The sequence below is a fragment of the Ictidomys tridecemlineatus genome, chromosome 12 (assembly GCF_052094955.1).
Source record: "Ictidomys tridecemlineatus isolate mIctTri1 chromosome 12, mIctTri1.hap1, whole genome shotgun sequence".
Taxonomy (NCBI): Eukaryota; Metazoa; Chordata; class Mammalia; order Rodentia; family Sciuridae; genus Ictidomys; species Ictidomys tridecemlineatus.
The window spans coordinates 17,622,743-17,642,546 of NC_135488.1; the positions used below are offsets into that span (position 1 = coordinate 17,622,743).

At 39.9% G+C, this 19,804-nt stretch overlaps 1 pseudogene across 1 annotated transcript; it reads left to right on the forward strand.

Moving 5' to 3' along the window:
- The first annotated feature begins 571 nt into the window (after positions 1-571).
- LOC144369518 (mitotic checkpoint serine/threonine-protein kinase BUB1-like) lies at positions 572-18,738 on the forward strand (annotated as a pseudogene). Its single transcript, XR_013429319.1, has 9 exons — positions 572-577; positions 2,046-2,322; positions 3,266-3,409; positions 12,302-12,424; positions 12,663-12,809; positions 13,137-13,293; positions 13,389-13,576; positions 17,022-17,127; positions 18,440-18,738. The product of XR_013429319.1 is annotated as a mitotic checkpoint serine/threonine-protein kinase BUB1-like (transcript).
- Positions 18,739-19,804: the final 1,066 nt, after the last annotated feature.

Genomic DNA, 19,804 nt, shown 5'->3' on the forward strand with positions numbered 1-19,804 from the left:
TCCCCACAAGATGCCTTCATCTGCGGATTCATAGCCCTGTAGATCTGGTGACCCACAAAACTTCTTCCTTTCAGACATCTGGCATCCTGAAGGGAAGACTGGGTTACCAGCCTTTTCTTCATGATGCTATTTCCTTATGGGACTTTAAACACATTCAGGAAAGATAGAAACAGACCAGCCCCTTGAAGGGTTTATGGACAAGCCTTGATATTTCTTGCTTCTTGGCTTCTATTTAAAAAGTCATGCATGTCTATTTGGGGGAGAGGATTATAGTTAATATCTGTATAATCTCACATTTGAAAACCAAATCCCAATATATTTTTGTTAAACTGTCAAGAGTCATGTTTGCTCAAATCAAAATGATGAGAGCAAAATTGGGATATACTGGGTAGTTAATGACTATATGTAGGCTAGTGCTTGTTGAGTTCTGTGAGCTGGAATTCACTAAGCACCACCGCATTTTATCCTCACAACAACCTTATGAGATAGATGCTATTACTACCATCATTTTATAGATGTGAAAACTGAAACAGAGATGTTAAGTGACTTAAGATCACATGGGTAGCAAGCAATGGAGGTAAGATTCTATCCTATAAATCTAATTCTAGAGTCTGTTTTCTATACTGCTACACTTTACTTATTGATATTAGATGTATTTATGAATGAATTCATATAGTAGAAAAGCAATGTGGGTCACAGGACCATCTGTTTTGGATCAGGGCCCCCAAAGCTAATTTTATTCCTAGCTGGACGATCATCCCAATTCCTTCCATGATCACAAGAAGGACTGGGAGTGGAGGTGTGTGTCAATTGACAGAGATGGTGATTAAGGGCTTCTCTTTTCCAGCTAAAATAGCCTGCCTCAGATCTGTCAACCTGGATTTCCATGCATAGCGGTAGAGATTTTCCCCAAGCAGCAGGTTTTGAGGAAGAAAACTCCCAGAGTAGAAAAGTGATGTAAAGAAAAGTGGGTGGGGAGATATCAGAAGGAACATTCCCTGATACAGCCTTTCCAGATAAGCTATAGCTGCTTTAAAACAATTATGTGGGAGAAGGGGGCCACCAGAACTACAAATCCCTTGTTCTTCCCAATTGCTATGGTTTAGATATCAGGTGTCTCCCTAAAGCATATGTGAAATGATGCAAGAAAGTTTCGAGGTGGAATGATTGGGTTATGAGAATCTTAACCTTATCAGTGCATTAATCCTCTTATAGGGATTAACTGGGTGGTAGCTGTAGACAGGTAGGCTAGGGTGTGTGTGGATGGAGAAGGTGAATGGCTGGCAGTGTGCTTTTGGGTTTTATACTTTGTCTGGGTCAAAGGAAATCTCTTGTAGTGTGAGGGAAGCAGCATGAGGAGGAGATGCCACTGCAGCCACAACTGCATTTGTCCTTTAGGCCCAACAAAAAGCACAGAAATGCAAAAACCATGGCATTAGACTCCAAGCAGGGCAGTGAGGAGCATAAGCTGTAGGCTTCACCTTGCTCCACCTGGCCTGGGAACACGCACCCAGATTTTTCATTTCTCTAAAGTCTGCAAATGACTGAAAATTATAGGAATGTTGATCTGGATATTTAAGTAAATTTTAACACATAGGTGCATTCACAAATCTGAAACCTATGAATGGGAATCAGCTGTGTATGCATGTATATACACACACCCATATGTATGGAAATGTGTAGGATTTTGTTAGATTGTGGTTGACATTTTTTTGTTGTCTGAATGTTATAAAAGAAGTCATTTTTAAAAAGAAGTTAGATATCCAGTCTTGATCATAGCAGTGCTGCTGAGATACCCTTTCTCCCGACATTCCCTGCTAAATAATACCAAGTGTATCACCACCCCCATTTATCTAGTATATCATCATGTCTTTGATTTTTATTTCTATTAATATTGGACTAGCTTTGTATTTGCCTATAGTTGTGTAATAAAATGATCTAATCAACTCAGGCTGCAGCAATTTTGAAGTGACATTCCTAGAATGAAAAGGAAACTCTGTTGCAGAACTTTTGTGAGATCAAGTCCATTAGGCTTCTAATAATAGGGTGTTTTTATTTTATTTATAATTTTCTTCACATCCAGTTCAATTCAAGAGAAGAGCCCAGAAGGCACAAGCCCCAGAGACCTCTCTTTGGCATCCTTGCACCATTTCAGCCAGCCTGCCCCGGGTGCTGCACTCACCCAGGAAGCTGTACGGGGCCTTGAAGCTTGTAAACTCACAGACACTGACCGAGCCATTGTGGAGGACCCGTTCGATGCCAGTGCCAGGCCCCAAGAAGACCGGATGCAGACGGGTCTCCATGGGGATGTCAGTGCTCCAGGTGTGCACAGAGGCTCAGGCTTAGTCATGCCATTAGGACCACAGCATAGGAAGAGCTGTTCTGTGGAAGAACTCAGAGGGGGACCGGTGTGCCACTGAGTAGAACCTACAGTCAGACACTTCTCACTGTACTGAAGTGCAGTCCAGCAGGAATGTACTTGAAGGTCAAATCGATCCATTTTAATTTTAGATTTCAAGTTAAGTACTGTTGGAAGAGGGAATTGGAATTCAAGGGCCTACTGTGTGTCAGGCATTTAATCTAATGCTGTTTTCCTCACTTTACAGAAAAGTCAGCAGAGGGTCAAGATTAAAGAGATCCCTCCTACCACCCCTTGTCACCCAGAGAGTCTCACCTACTGGTAGAGAATATGGACCAGAGATGGAGTGGCTAGGGGACAAGGCTAGGTTCTACCCTAGCAGTCCTTTCATAATTGCCACTAATAAGAATACGTTATTATTCTAAGTTGGAGAGAAACCTTCATCTTCCCTTTAGAAATTGTTTTCTATCTTGGACCAAAGTACAACTCATGTGCAAATTGTGTTTTGTGGGTGTGAGTGGGAAAGCATTTAAAGACCGTGTATCTGTCTGAGCACATTTGAGGTCACTAACCAACCCCATCTGTGCCTTAAATGTGCAGCCATAACTGCTAAAGGCAGGACCTAGCATTTTAGGTGAGCGGAGTGAGATGCAGATGATATCCCTTTGTCACCCTGAATGTTGATTTAAACGTTCAAATCCAAAATGGCAGATGGTCAACTGCACAACTCCCAGTTCTGACTTTTGGAAACAATTCTCTATTACTTGAATCAATGCTCTCTAAAGGATGAGACTTTTGAAAGCTTAATTAATGAATGAATGTCTCCACTTGCTTTATCTAAAATTTATTAAGTAAAATCTTTGAATACTGAACTCATGTTTCTTTTCTTATTCCTGTTCCTTTAAGACTTCACTATTGAGAATCCGTGGGATGATAAGTTGATTCTCAAACTTCTGTCTGGGCTTCCTAAACCAGTGAGTTCCTATCCAAATACTTTTGAGTGGTAGTGTAAACTTCCGTCCATCAAGCCCAAGACTGAATTTCAATTGGGTAAGAACTTTATGGGTGATATAGCTTTGAATTCTTGTTCATCCATGGAACGTTGATGGTGATTCATGTGTATGTGAGATTCTCCTCCTGTCCCCCAGCCCCAGTAAAGAGTTACAGCTACAGTATTGAGAAATCTTGTTAATCCATGGCTATAGAACCATGAGTGCTGTTGGACTGGAACACATTTAACTCAGAGATCTCTATCAAAGTAAAAATGCACGTGCGTAGGCTGGGGAAGCTCAGCAGCAGAGCACTAACCTGGCATGTGTGAGGCTGCGGGTTTGATCTCCAGAACTGCAAAATTTAAAAAATGCAGTTAGACTATTTAAGAATTTCTTGCAGATTTTATAGTCAAAAACAGGCATTGATAAGAAAATGAGGATTTTTTTTTCCCATTCTGACCACTTTTCAATATACTGAGGCACTAAGGACATTGATAACAAGCACATGTGCAACTGTCACCACCATCTTATTATTAAGTTTTTATCATCCAAATGGAAACTTGGTTATTTTTTTTTTTTTTTAGTACTGGTGCCTGAACCCAGGACCTCACATGTGCTGTGCAAGGACTACTACTGAACTACATCTTTGGCCTTTTTTATTTTATCTTGAGACAACGTATCCCTACATTGCTCAATCCAGTGTCAAACTTGTGATCCCCCTGCCTCAGCCTCCTAAGTAGCTGGGATTACAACATGCACCACCACACCTGGCAGAATGGAAACTAATTCTGTATGGACAGTGTGTGTTATATGTTTCTTAAGAAGAGGGATAGTATTATATACTCATTTGATAATATTTCTGAAAACTCTTGAAGAATACTCAAAACTAAAATGGTTGGCTTAGTGGGAGTGGGAAAGTGGGTGGGTGTGAATAACGCAAGAGCAAGGCTTTTCACACAGAGAGCCGCCATAGGCCTTCAGAACAATTGAGGGGCCATCAGAGTTCCCCATGCCCACCTCCCTGCCCCTCACCCAGATCCTCTGTTAGCGTCTTGAATAAGTGTGCCTGCTGATTGTAACAGTGATGAGCCAGTACCGGTATGTGGTCAAAGTCCACCATTTCCTTCGAGGTTCCCTGTACTGTGCGTTCTGGGGTTTGGAACGCTTGGCAGATCTCCTCGCTGCAGGGCACTTCAGAATAATTGGCCTGCCTTGAGTCTCCTGTGCTTTCCCCTTCTCCCCTTCCTCTGCACCCCAGAAGCCCTGGCAGACACTGACTGGGCCCTTTATTCCACAGTTGGCCTTTTCTAGAATGTCATGTGTTTGAAATTACAGTTTGTAGCCCATCAGGCCATTTCCTGACACTTAGCAACAGAATTTAAGGCTCCTCTTTGCCTTTTCATGGCTTGCTAGCTTTCTTTGAATCACTGAATAGTCCCCACTGTCTGGATGGCCCTGTACCCCACAGCTCATTTACCCATTTACCTACTAAAGGCCACCTCGTTGCTTCCAACTTTTGGCAATTATGAATAAAGTTGCTTTAAACATTGTATGTAGGTTTTTCTATGGACGTATTTTTAACTCATTCAAGTAAATACCAAGGAGTGTGATTGTTGGATTTCGATGCATGAATATACACTCATCCCTCAGGTCTGCACAGGCTAGCTCTAGGAACCAAGTGGGTGCCAAAGTCCATGATGCTCAAGTTTCTCATATAAAATGGGTAGCCGTGCATATAACTTAACATATACTTTAAATAATTTTGAGGTTACTTACAATACTTTGTACAGAGTAAGTAGTTGATATGCTCTATTATTTAAGGAATAATGATTTAAAAATATTTGTACATATTCAATCTATAGTTGGTTAAGTTTATAGATTTGGGGACTGGGGATGTGGCTCAAGCGGTAGCGCGCTCACCTGGCACGCCTGCGGCCCAGGTTCAATCCTCAGCACCACATATAAACAAAGATGTTGTGTCCGCCGAAAACTAAAAAAATAAATATTAAAAAAAATTCTCTCTCTCTCTCTCTTTTAAAAAAAAAGTTTATAGATTTGGATCCTCATATACAGAGGGCTGAGTGTTTGCTTATATGAGAAAGTGCCAAGCTCTGCTAGTGTGGCCATACCATCTGTGTCTTTATCAGTAGTGAGCAAGAACTCCCTGCTACACCCTCGCAGCTTTTGCTGTTGTTTTTACCCTTCTGGTAGGTGTGCAATAGTGTCTCACTATTTCAGGGTGACAACAGTGATGTTCACCAGTGAGAGTGAACATTTTTTCATGTGTTTACTTGCTGTCTGCATACTTTTAATGAGCTATGTGTTCAGATCTTTTGCCCATTTTTTAATTGTCATATTGTTAAATATCAAGAATTTCTCAAATAGTTTAGATAGCAGTTCTTTATTAGATACTTGTTTTGCAAACATTTTCTCCCAGTCTGGTTTGTCTTTCTATTTTTTTTTAATTGTGTCTTTTAAAGCACAGAAGTTTTAATATTAATGAAGTCCAGTTTATCAGGTTTTTTTTTCCCCTACAGGTCATGCTTTTGGTGTTACATCGAAAAACTCATTGCACCAGTGGAAACTATTTGTCTTCTGTATTCTTTTCTAGAAGTTTTATAGTTTTATTTTTTCTGTTTCGGTCTGTGCTCCATTTTGAGTTAACCTTTGTGCAAGGTATAAGGTGTGTGTCTAGGTTCATTGTCACTTGTGCATGTCTGAATGCTTGGCACCACTTACTGAAGACACTGTTTCTCATGTTTGATCCTTTGCCCAAGAGCAGTTCTAAGTCTGTGTGGTTCTGTTCTGGACTCAGCTCTTTTCCATGGGTTTGCTTGTCTCTTGCCAGCACCACAGGGTTATGGTCAGTCTCAGAGTGGAATGAAGTCAGCCCTTTACTTCCTTCTTCCATCTCAATATTGTGTTGACTTTCTGGGTATTTTGCCTTTCCATATAAACTTTAGAATCAGTTTGTTGGTGTTCACAAAATAACTTCTAGATTTTTATTGAGATTGCATTTAGTCAAGTTGGGAAGAGATGACATCTTGACAAAATTGAATCTTATCCCTGTACATGGAAATCTCTCCAATTAAATCTCCTTTGATCTTTCATCAGAGTTTAGGTTTTCTCATATAGATCTGGTACATAATATATATTATTACCTAAGTATTCTTTGTTCTTTAATTTCTCATTCTAATTGTGTATTTCAGGAACATAGGGAAGTAATTGTATTTTATATATCTGCTTTGTGTCCTATAAGCTTTCTGTATCCACTAATAGTTCCAGGAGATTTTGTTACTGTTGATTCTTTAGATAGTCCTGTCATCTATAAAGAAAGATAGTTTTATTTCTTCCTTTTCTAATCTGTATACTTATTTTTTTAAAATGTCTTATTGCTGGGCTGGGGATGCGGCTTAAGGGGTAGCGTGCTCACCTGGCATGCGTGCAACCCGGGTTCAATCCTCAGCACCACATACAAACAAAGATGTTGTGTCCACCGAAAAACTAAAATAAATAAATAAATATTAAAAATTCTCTCTCTGTCTCTCACTCTCACACTCTTTCTTTTAAAAAAAATTAAATAAATAAATGTCTTATTGCACTAGGTGGGAATTCTAGTACAATGCTGAATAGAAATGATAAGAGACATCCTCACCTCATTCCTGACCTTGGGGCTGCATCTATGTAGTGTATCACCATCAGGTCTGATGCTGGCTATAGGTTTTGTACATGTTCTTTATCAAGTTTAAGTTTCTCTGTTGCTAGTTTGCTCAGAATTGTTATGAACGGATGTTAGATTTTATCAAATGTTTTTCCTGCATATGTTAATATGATCATGTGATTATATTATGTGATTATTCTTAGCCTGTTGGTATGATGGGTCAGGTTAACTGATTTTCAGATGTTGAACTATCCTTGTGTTTTTTGGATCATTGCTATGGTTTTAATGTCCCCTTCAGATGTCATGTTTAAATTTAATTGCCATTGTCACAGTTTAAGAGGTGGGATCTTTAAGAGTTGATTAAGCCATGAAGGCATACCCTTACGATTGAACTGAGGCCATGGTTGCTGGGTGGGTTAGTTGTAATGGGGGTTCTGGCAGGCCATCTCCCGCCTCACCCTCACCATGGGATGCTCCTACCATCTTAGGATGGACCATGAAGATCCTCACCAGTTCTAGCCCATCAACCTTGGACTTGTCAGCTTTTGGAACTATGAGCCAAATAAATCTCTTTTCTTTATAATTTATCCAGTTCATAATATTCTGTTACAGCAGCAGAAAACAGACTAAGACAGTCATGGTATATAACTTACTATATACATTGTTGGATTTTACTTGCTAATGTTTTGTTAAGATTTTTACATTCATGAGAAGTATTTGTAGTGTTTCTGGTTTTGGTAACCTGGAAATGCTGACCTCATAGAATGAATTTGGAAGTATACTCTACCACTATTTTCTGGTAGAGATTATAGAGAATTTCTATAATTTCTTCCTTACAGGTTTGATAGAATCTGTCAGTGAGTGCATCTGAACCTGGTGCTTTCGGCTTTAGAAGGTTATTAGTTATTAATGCAATTTCCTTAATAGATGCAAAACTATTCCAATTATCTAGTTCTCTTTATGAGCTTTGATAGATTTTGTCTTTCAAGGAATTGGTTCATTTCATCTAAGTTTTTCTCACTTGTGAATATTATATTCTGAATACTCTCTTATTATGTCTTTAGCATCCATGAGCCTTTCATTTCTCATTATTTGTGTCTTTTTTTTTTCTTAGCTTACCTGACTTGATGTTTATCAACTTTATTAATCTTCTCAAAAACACAATTTTTGGGGTTTTCTTATTTTTCTCTATTGATTTCTTTCATAATATTTTCTTTTGTTTACATTTAATTAGTTCTTTTTTTCTTAAGTTCCTAAGGTGGAACCTTAAATCATTAATTTTATATCTTTTCTTTTTGTTATTTTTATTCTTACTTTTTTGTAAACAATTCTTTTTTTAAATGTGTTATTTTTAGTTATATACTCTTTCTTCTTTTCTAAGTCCTTCATGAGACTTCTTCAATCCATGTGTTATTCAGAAGTGTGTTTAATCTCCCAAGATGTAGGGGCTTTCCAGCTGTCTGCATTAATGGATCCCCAGTTTAATTCCACTGTGGTCTGAGAGCAGACATTATACGATTTCTATTCTTTTAAATTTGTGAGGGTGTATATTACAGCACAGAATGTGGTCTGTCTTGGTGAATGTTCCAAGTCAGTGTGAGAATGTCATATATTCTGTAAATGTCATTCAGATCCAATTTGCTGGTTTTCTGTTTAATGGTCCATTTCTTTTTTTTTAATGTTTATTTTTTAGTTTTAGGTGGAAAATATATTTATATTTTACACAATATATTTATTTTTTTATTTTTATGTGGTACTGAGGATTGAACCCAATGCCTCACACATGCCAGGCGAGCCCTCTACCAGTTGAGCCACATCCTGAGCCCCTTAATGGTCCATTTCTGATGGAAGGATATAGGAATCTCCAAGTGTAATAGTGAAGTCACCCATTTTACTTGCATTTCTATCAATGCATGCCTCATATATTTTCACATTCTTTCATGAGATGTATACACAGCATGTCCTGTTGGAGAATTAACCCCTTTTTCATTCTGTAATGCCCCCTTTTATGCCTGTTAATTTTCCTTGCTCTGAAATCTGCTGTATGGAATTAATACAGCTATTTCTGTTTTCTTGAGATAACTGTTAGCATCCTATATCTTATTAACTGTTAATCTGCATTTGTCGTTATACTTTCAATGTGTGTGTTTTCATTGGTGGGAAAAGATCATTGGTGTTCTGAGTGATTATTGATATAGCTGGACTCATGTTTCATTTGTTAGTTTTCTAGTCATTACCCTTGTTCTTTGTGGGTTTTTTTCCCCCACTCTCTGCCTTCTTTGGCTTTGAATTATTTCATATTCTGTTGCGTCTCCTCTCTCAGCATATCAATAATATTATCTTTGTCACATTTGCAAGTGGATTCTGCAGAGTGTGCAGTATATATACACTCAGAGCCAGTCCAAGTCCACTTTCCGATAGCACCTCACCCCCTCACAGCAGGGCCCACGCCATGCGGCAGGGGTGTCACTCCCTCCCTCCTGCCCACCTCTTCTGTCATTGCTGCCGTTGGTTTCACTTATCCACTGGTATGCCACCACTAGGTGGACACTATTGTTTTGAACAAATGGGTTTTTGTTAGATAATTTAGAATAAGAAACATCAAGTATTTTACTTAACACTCTTTGAGTCTAAGTTTCTGACCTATATTATCTTCCTTCTCTCTGAAGAACAGTGCACGTTTACCAGTGACAGATTCCCTCCATTTTTGTGTAAGAAAGTCTTTATCCTTCACTTTTGAAAGATAGTTTCATGAAATAGAGCATTCTAGCTGGTGGTTTTTCTCTTTCAACCCTTTAAATGTTGTCCTGCACACTCTTGCATGTGTGGTTTCTAAGGAGAAATCTGATGTACTTATCCTTGTTCTTCCAGAAGTAAGCTCTTTTAATAGCTATTTCTATTTTGTAGCATTTTTCAAAATTTTCTTTGTCTTTGATTTTCTGCATTTTCTTTGTGATGTGCCTAGGTGTAGGTTTTTCTATCTGTCCTGCCTGGTATTCTCTGAGATTCCAGGATCTGTGGTTTGGTGTTGGTCTTGAATTTTTGAAAACTCACACTTTTTTCTTTTCATTTTACATTTCAATTTTCCTCTTAGGGTGTCCTGGAGCTCACTGATTCTTTCCCTGGCCATGTACAGTCTACTAAAAGACATTCTTGGTTTCTGTCGAGTGGGTTTTTTATTTCTAGCATTTCTTTTTGTTTCTTTCTGCTTATTTGATCGATTTGTTCTTGAAAATTGTCTCCTTTTTCTGTTAGAATCCTTAGCACATTGATAACAATTTTAAAAACTATCCTGGTCTGATAATGCTGAAATCTCTGCCCATTTCCAATTTCCCATTTCTTGCTCTGCCTCCTCAAGCTGTGTTTTGTCTTTTCTATGCCTTGTCAATTTTGTTGCTGGCCAGACCTGATGGACTGTGTAAGTGGAACTGAGATAGTTAGGCTTTGGTGTAACCTTTATCTGGCTAGAAGTTAAGCTGTGTTGTCTTCCCTGTTGCCTTTAAGGTTCCCTAGAGACTTTCTTTTTATACTAGGGATTAAACTCAGGGGCATTTTATCACTGAGCACATCCCAGTCCTTTTAATTTTTTATTTTGAGACAGGGTCTCACTAAGTTGCCTCCTTAGTCACTGAGATTGCAGGCATGCACCAAACAACCGAGAGTCGTCATCTTAGATAATCTGAGGAATACTGTCCTTCCCATTGCTAATTCCAGCGTGGTGTCTGCTGTGAATCTCTGTGTCTTCCTCTCCGTCTCCCCACTTTGGGTGCAGCAGTTTTCCCTCTGATCTCAGTTTTTTAATAGTTCAAGAAGAGCTGTTGAATTTCAGTTGTTCAGTTACTTTCTTGCCATAAAAGTGGAGTGACAGCTTTCAAGCTGCTTATGTGCTAGACTGGAAATCACAAATCTTTTTTTTTAATATATATTTGATTTTGAATGGGAGGATTATTTTTAGAATTTTTAAGAATCAAATGCAACATCACCATGGTCTTTTTCTCCAAAATCAATAACCCCAGTGTAATCACAAGGAAAATATAAACAAACCCAATTTGAAGGACATCTGACTAGTACTCTTTGGAACTATCAAGGTCAATTAAAAAAAAAAAAGACAAGAAAAGTCTGAGACATGTCACAGGCTAGGAGTAGCCATGGAGATAGAATGACTAAATATAATGTATCCTGAAATACAGAAAAACTAGTGAGTCTGGGAGTGTGGATTTCAGTCAGCAGCAGCACTCCTCGGTTGGTTCCTTGTCTGTGACATAAGAGCCATGTGGGCTAGGGAATGCAGAAACTCCACTTTCTTGGCCACTTTTCTATCAATCAAAAACTATGTAAAATTAAAAGTTGAATTAATATTTTAAATTGTCTATTACAAATGTTGCTATCGTTTTATTTTGCCCTTTTTATTTTAATTTTTTTGTTTCGTTTTAATAAAGTTTTATTTTTCCAAATGCACATTTGCTTGGACCTGCTAGTGCATCTGCACAGCAACAGGGGCATCTCCATCTCAGTATTTCTGGTGTAAATTACTTGAGCTCTGTGCTTTGACACCAGTTTGAAAAGTCCTTTACTGAGGAGCTCCTGAAGGGCTTCCCTGGCCAAGGAACCGCAAGTCCTTATCCCTGGAAGACCCCAGCTGTGCTTAGAAGCTCGGAGTTGGGAACGTCCTTACAGAGTTTGTCATAAGTAGCTTTGTCAGACAAGACTAGATGTTGAGCTTGCCCTGATCTTTGCCTTCGGACCACTTCTTCTTTTCAGTGTTTCCCCAGATTTGTTCACTGGGCCCTTACCTTTCTTGGCCGACCTTCCGGCATCTCTCTTCTTCTTGTCACCCTTGAGCAGCGTTGCAAAGCCTGGAGAGCAGCACCAGCTATTGGAGCCTCGTCAAGATGTCTTTTTTATTTTTATCCTATTGTGAAACGTGTTTATTTCAAAAAGCTTTATGTATCACTTCTGGGAGGATTTCTTCTGTCATCTGCCTGCAAGATGGGCAGCACAGGTACTGCTCATTTTAAAATTCGAGAACCTTGATGGGGAGGCACTGAGTGCCCAAACCCATGCACCTTAGTGACCCCCGCAGGCTACCCTGAACTTGGTAAGGGGGCTCTTGTTGCAGGTATTTACTTCCTTTCATCTGAGCCTGTAAAACATTTCCCAATCAACTGTGGCCATTTTTATTTATGAAAGCAATTCAAGTACAAAGAAAATTTTACAAATTCTTCATTTGGATAAAGTCCTTAATATTTTGAGCCCATTTGTCATTTTGACACATTTATCTCTTCCCAGGTTCTTCACTGGTCTATGTCAATCACCTTGTTGGAGAAGGGGCCTTCGCCCAAGTCTATGAAGCTACCCAGGGAGATGTGAATGAGACTAAAAATAAACAGAAATGTGTCATAAAGGTAAATGGTGCAAATACATTTTTGAACTGTAGAGAAATGATTTTCAGCCTCTTTTTTTTTCTTTAAGACAGTGATGTTTTTATTGAGCAATTAAGAAATAAAGCAATACTATGAGGATCTGGAATTGCTTCCTGCAGAACAAATCATAATGTCATTGCTTTCTCATGTCCCTTATTAGGATACTATTTTCCAGAATGTGACTCTGGATATAAATAACACATACCTGGTTTTTCTTGTAGGTCCAGAATCTGCCAACCTCTGGGAATTCTACATTGGTACCCAGCTGATGAAGAGACTAAAGCCAGCTGTGCACCACATGTTTATCAAATTCTATTCTGCCCACTTATTCCAGAATCTTGGTAGGAGATCTCTACAGCTATGGGACACTATTAGTAAGTGTTCTGTTTTTATAATATGGATATGAATATTTTTTTGAATTTTTTAATATTTATTTTTATTTTTAGTTGGCGGACACAACATCTTTGTTGGTATGCGGTGCTGAGGATCGAACCCGGGCTGCACGCATGCCAGGCGAGCGCACTACCACTTGAGCCACATCCCCAGCCCTGGATATGAATTTAAGTGCATTTCTGGTTTGTGCCTTACCCATATATTTTCTGGTTAGAGCTTTAGTTGGGGTGCTAAACAGGGGCAAAGTCCTTGACTTGAAATTTCATTAATCCTCATCCAACTCAGGATACCATTTGCATTGTTTCTAGAATGCCATTAACCTCTACAAAAATACCCCCGAAAAAGTGATGCCCCAGGCTCTCGTCATCTTTTCGCTATCAGGATGCTCTACATGATTGAACACGTCCACAGCTGTGAGATCATTCACGGAGACATTAAGCCAGACAATTTCATACTGGGAAACAGGCAAGTGTGGACATCTGAACAGGGTTATTTCCTGAACATCTAGCAGCCCTTTGTCATTTGTGCTCATTTCCTGTCCTGAATTGTATTTAATCTAGGTTTTTGGAACAGAACGATGAAGATGGCGATTTGTCTACTGGTTTGGCACTTATTGACCTGGGTCAGAGTATAGATATGAAACTTTTTCCAAAAGGAACTGCCTTTACAGCAAAATGTCAAATATCTGGCTTCCAGTGTACTGAGATGCTCAGTAACAAACCATGGAACTACCAGGTACGGACCTAAAGTAAGAGGTTTGGAAAATTTTCCTCTGTTGTACCTACCAGATTTTCAAAATGAATTTGGAATCTCGTTAGTTTGAACTGCTCTCTTGGACACAGTTGAAGAAGAGATGGGGGCCAGGAACGTGGCTTAGAAGTAGGGCACTTGCCCAGTAAGCATGAGGTCCTGGGTTGACTCTGTAGCATTCAAAGAGAGAGAAGGTAGTAAAGGAGAGATGGGACTTAAGGCTCAGGGGAAGGGAGGGATGAAATTCTGTTCCTGAAGAGTACACTTTTCTTATTATTCACAAGAAGGAAAGCATATATGTTCTGAGTTTGACCCTAGGAAAGGTATTTAATGATCTGTGAACCCTTCAGAATGAAAGTCCGCCACATGGAGCCAGCTTGGATTGGGAGATAAAAACAGAGCAAATGGTTTTTTTTATGGCCATGGTTAATAGAGAGACCCACCCCACTGCCCCCAGGGGAATCAGCTGCATGTCTTGCAAGTGGGCAGGTGGTTCTGACAGTGAGAGTGGCACAGAAACTCAGGTGCAGGACCTGATTCAAACAGTGTTAGAAATGGATCATTATTATCCTGAAAGGCTTCAGAAATTTCACCAAATTAGGATACAGATGACAAATATAAAGAATACTTAATAGGATAAATGTAAAGTTTTGAACCTGGATTAATAAAGTCAGATGCCTGGTTACCAAGTGAGGACTGTGGCTTCCAGAAGCCCGTGATAGAGGGGAAAGGTCCGGAGTCAGGTCTAGTATATCAGACCATATGCTGTTCTGGCATCTCCTGGAGTGTAGGGGAAGGGGAGGAGTTCAGTCTGTTCTTTTCAGCCATCCAAAGGTCTTACAGTATATTCAGAGAGTAGCCATGGACTCCCCATGGAAGGATTAGCACTTTTCTTTCCTTGATGTGTCTTTATCTGGTTTTGGTATGAGTGTGATACTGGCTTTATAGAATGAATTTGGAAACGTTCTGTCCCTTTCTGTTTCATAGAATAATTTGAGGAGCATTGGCATTAGTTCTTTAAAGGTCTGGTAGAATTGAGCTGAGAATCTGTCTGGTCCTGGACTTTTGTTTGTTGAAAGACTTTATTACTGCTCTTTGTCATCACAAGTTATTGGCAGGTTTAGGTTTTCTATATTCTCTTGATTCAGTTTTAGCAGATCATATTTGTCTAGAAATGTATCCATTTCTTCTAGGTTTTACAATTTATTGGAGTAGAAGTTTTCAAAATAGTCCCTAATGATCCACTGGATTTCTTGACATGTGTGGTGATTTCTCTTTTTTTATCTTTAATTTTGTGAATTTGTGTCCTCTCTCTTTTTTCTTTTGGTTCATTTGGCTAAGGACTTATCAATTTTGTTTATCTTTTCAAAGGACCAAATTTTTGTTTCATGGATCCTTTCTAAATTTTTTTTTAATTCTCAAGTTAATTGATTTGGCTCTGATTTTAATTGTTTTCTCTTACACATTTTGGGATTGGTTCATTCTTATTTTTCAAGGGCTTTAAGATATATCATTAGGCTGGTTTTAAATTTTCCTCTTAGAACTGCCTTCATAGTATTCCACAGGTTGTTGTTTTATCACTATTCTTATTTAAGAATTTTTAATTTTTTTGGGGGGGTATTTTCTAAGAGGTGCTTTGTGACCTAAAATATGATCTACTTTGGAGGAGGTTCCATGAACCATGGTCAAAAATACTCATCTGATGTTGGATGAAATACTCTATAGATCTCTGTTCAGTCCATTTGATTTATAATATCTTTCAGGTCCTAAGAGTCTATACTGAGTCTATGTCTTGATGACCTATCTAATGGTGAGAGAATTGTGTTGAGATCACCCAGTGTTACTGTACTGGGGTCTTACTAAGGCTTTGAGTAGTATCTCTTTTATGTAATTAGTTGCACCCAATTTGGAGCATAAATATTTGTTACTGTTATATCTTCTTGCTGAATTGTCCCTTTACCAATATGAACCTTCTTTGTCTCTTCTGATTAATTTTGGTTTGAAGTCTGCTTTGTCAGATATAGAGTAGCTACTCCTATTTATTTTTAGGCTCCATGCACATGGTATATCAATTTCGTTGTTTACTTTCAGCCTGTCTTTGCCTATAAGGTGTGTCTCTTCCAAACAACATATAATTGAGTCTTGCTTTTTAATCCATTCTGCCAGCTATGTCTTTTAATTGAAGAGTTAAGACCATTTACATTCAATATTATTATAAAGAGATGTTTATTAATTCCTGCCATTTTGATTTGTTTATAATGTTTAATTTGATCCTGTTTCTCATTTGCTTAGAGCTACCCTTCCAATGAGTTTTGTTTAATTGTGAGCTCTGGGGTTTGGTTATTCTGTGGAGTATTTGTATTACCGGTTTAGTAGTATTGAATTCTTGTAGTTTCTGCTTATCTTGGAAGGTTTTTATTTCTCTTTCAATTTTGAGGGATAGTATTGCTGGTTCTAGCAATCTTGTTGACATTTAATTTCTTTCAGAACTTAGGCCACATCATTCCAAGACTTTATGGCTTTTAGAGTTTGTTAAAAAATTAGAAGTGATTCTGATTGGCTTACCTCTAAATGTGACCTGATTTTTTTTCTTGAGACTTTTACAATTTTATCCTTGTTCTCTGTGTTAGTCATTTTAATTATATTATGGCATGGATAGGTTCTTTTTCAGTCATGTCTATTTGGGTTCTGTCATGTCTATTTTGGGTTCGCGCCTGCCCAGGCTTAATCCCTAGGCGTCTTCACATACACCCGTTCCGAGTCCCGATCCTCCTCAGCTGGTCATGTGAGCACCAGACGCACAGAGAAGATGAGTTCAGCTCTCCTTTGCTTTTCTGATGTGGATCCCCCTGGGTACAATCCTGGTGTCCATTTCCCTCACGTTCTGCTAGGAAGACCCTAGGCCTAGACCCTAGGTGGGCGCTCACCTGAGAGCGTGGCAGTGTTGGCGCTGCTCTCCCTTTTCAGCAGCGGGAACTGCAGCTGGAGGCTCAAGGCTCCCCGCCTCAGCTCCCCGTGGCTGTTTGAGAAACACAGAGCACTTTCCATCACCTCCACATCAGCTCAGTGCAGGCTGCTTTTCTGATTTCAGGTTTTCTCACAGCACACCTCCCTGTTGTATTTCTCTGTATTCTTCCTCCATCTGGTGAACCACCACCACTGCTGCAACCAGCTCAGCTCCAGTGCTGTCTCTGTTCGGTGTACCTGAATTTCTGAGTCTCTTAGTCACTAGGACTGTCTGGCATTGAATTTTAGTGAAATCCCTCTTGCTCACCTCACTGAGAAGCAGCATTCCTGCTGCTTGAATCCCCAGCCACCAGAAATCAACTTCCAGAATTCTTCAAAGATAAACTCCTGTGACTTAGCTTGCTGCCTATGTTAGCACATGGTTATGGGATCACGTGTGCATCGCCATGAGTCATGGGACCTCGCTTTCTTGCCAGGTGATTACTTTGGAGTGGCAGCCACAGTGTACTGCATGCTGCTGGGGACCTACATGAGGGCGAAGAACGAGGGAGGAGTCTGGAAGCCTGAAGATCTTTTCAGAAGGTAGGTATCTGCATCGGGCTACAGCGGGAAGAGAATAACTAGGGTAGTAACAGGTTCCATCTGGCAGAAGGGGATCCTTTAGGCAGTGTGGGCACAGCACAAGGCTGGCCCAGGGCAGGGAGTGGTCACAGGGCTTCCCACTTAGCCAGTAGCCAACAGAACCCCTGGGAGTTCCTGGGTGGTGACAGGCATCCCGCCCAGGCAGGTGTCCCAGAGCCTCAGGGCTGTGCTTGCTTGTTTTCTTGTGTGTGGAGATGCAAATAATACTCATCCTGCCTTCCTCAGATCTCTCCTGTAAGAAGCCAAGGAAATGCGTAGGAAGTATTGGTTACATGCTTATTCCTTGTCCAGTTACACTTTCTTCTCTTAACTTTTTTGAGGTATATTTAAAACATACAGAAAAGTGAACTCATCTTCTGTGCATATGTACCTTCTGGGAATAATTTCAACTGCGATTCCCCTGGCCTTCCCTACCCACTTCCAAAACAGAAAAAGAAAATTGGCAGTAATTTTATAAAATGCCTGTGCCATACATAGTGAAGCTTAGGTTCAGTCCCTGGAGAAAACTTGGTAACTGTTATGTCTTATTCTGCATAATGAGCCATTATATCTGACAAGTGCTTTATGCTTCCTCTTGGTCATAATGAAGGACCAGATGGTCATCCAGAAGGTCTCCACCTGGCCGCTTGTGTAAAGGAAAGCCTGAATCCAGCCCTCTGCATGGCCCTGCTGCCATCTTTCTGTGCTCTGTAGCTCCTCTAGTTGACTTTAACCACTAGAGTAGCTGGAGCTCTTCAGTCAGCTCTCTCCTGAGTAGGACAGCCTGTCCACCTGGTCCTGGCACATGTGCAGTTGAGCTCCTTAGAACTACGTGTCCAGATCACAAGATGCTGACAGTATGGCAGACACAGGAGCCAAAAGCAAATGGATCTTTTTTTTTAATGAGAAGAGGTAGCACTATGTTACCCAGACCACCCTCTAACTCATGATCCTCTTGCCTTAGGCTTCCCAGCCCCTGGGGTTCCATGCACTCACAACACCCAGCACAGATAGATTTCCTTTAAAAAATAAAATAGATTTTTTTTCACTGAAGAGTTATTGCTAAGACTGCTTATCTTAAATCTGTTTTGGGAGCCAGGTGTGTTGAGACAATTAATTGGAACTTTAATTTCTCTAATGTGGGATAGATTGGATGTGTCCACTCCTGATGGCCAAGTGCTCTTAGGTGAGAGTTCTGTTTCACTACCCACCTGCGGCAGTCAGGGCCAGAGCAGGCTGCGTTCCATCCGTGGCCGGTACTTTCTCTCTGCAGGCTTCCTCATCTGGACGTGTGGGATGAGTTTTTTCACACCATGTTGAATATCCCAGACTGCCATCACCTTCCACCTTTGGATTTGCTAAGGCAAAAGCTGAAGAGTCTGTTTCAACAGCACTATTCCAACAAAATCAAGACCCTGCGAAACAGGCTCATTGTGCTGCTCTTGGAATATAAGCATTTGAGAAAATAAAATTAACTGTGGACACTTTCCCAGAAATCATTTTGTAAATACAATTCTCTTTCTTTGAACCTTGATGTTCTTCCAGATGTATTGTTGATATAAATGTTTGTTAAAAATAAAGTTCATGAAATACATCCATGTGACTTAATTTTTATTAAATTATCCAGCAGAATAGACAAAGTGGCAAGCCCTATGGGGCAGACCTGCTGGCCCTCTTGGCAGACAGACATTCATGTCCTTTATGGTGCATTTTTGTTTGCTATCTATGAATTATGCATTCTAATCCTATTACTTCAAAGTACGATCAATGGAAAAAATCTCAGATCTTGAAAAGAATTCTCATGAGCTGTATAGACCACTGGACCAACTTAGCCTTTCCTGGCCAGGACCTGGGAGAGCCTGTAACCCCGATGGGCTTCCTCCACCCTCCCTTTGTGTCCTTAGCACCATGAAAAACAAATCTGAGGCGACACCATCCAGGAGCACAGGGGAATTGCTTCCTCCTACCCTTCTCAGCTCCCATGTCCCTGACTCCGGAGGCAACCATGGCCCATTTTTTGTATGTGTTAATCTCTAAAATTGGTTCTATAAACTGCATTTTTTTAATAGAACTAGCATCATTTTGCTTTTTTTCACTTAATATCTGATCAGGAATGTAACTGTAGAATGGCCTCATACTTTTTAGTGGCTGTGTGATATTTGATTGTTGCATATCTGTAGTATGGATTCCTAGAAGCAAAATTGCTGGGTCAAAGGTGACTGCACTTAAAATTTTGAATCTGTGTCTGCTGGTAACCCCCCAGGGTTTTCCCCAGACTGTGAATGTCCTTTTCCCACCTTCCCTGACAGCATAGATGGGGCTCTGGCCTTTGCCAGTTGGCAGGTGAGAGACCATCCCTGCTGGCACTCTCCTTGGCATTTCTCTGATGGGTAGACCAAGTGCGTGTACATGTGTTATAGCACATGTGTGCTCTTCTGTGTTCTCTGTCCTCCACCTACTTTGTGCTCCACTTGTTTGTTTATCTGAGTCCTTTGTATATGAGGCACACATATTTGTCCCAATGTATCATCTCTCTGGACTAGTAAATATTTCTCCTGCTGTGAAGAATTTTTTAAAAAGTTTTGCTTTATACTCGGACTCATAGTCTTAAATGGCTTTTGACTTTGTCTTAAATGTT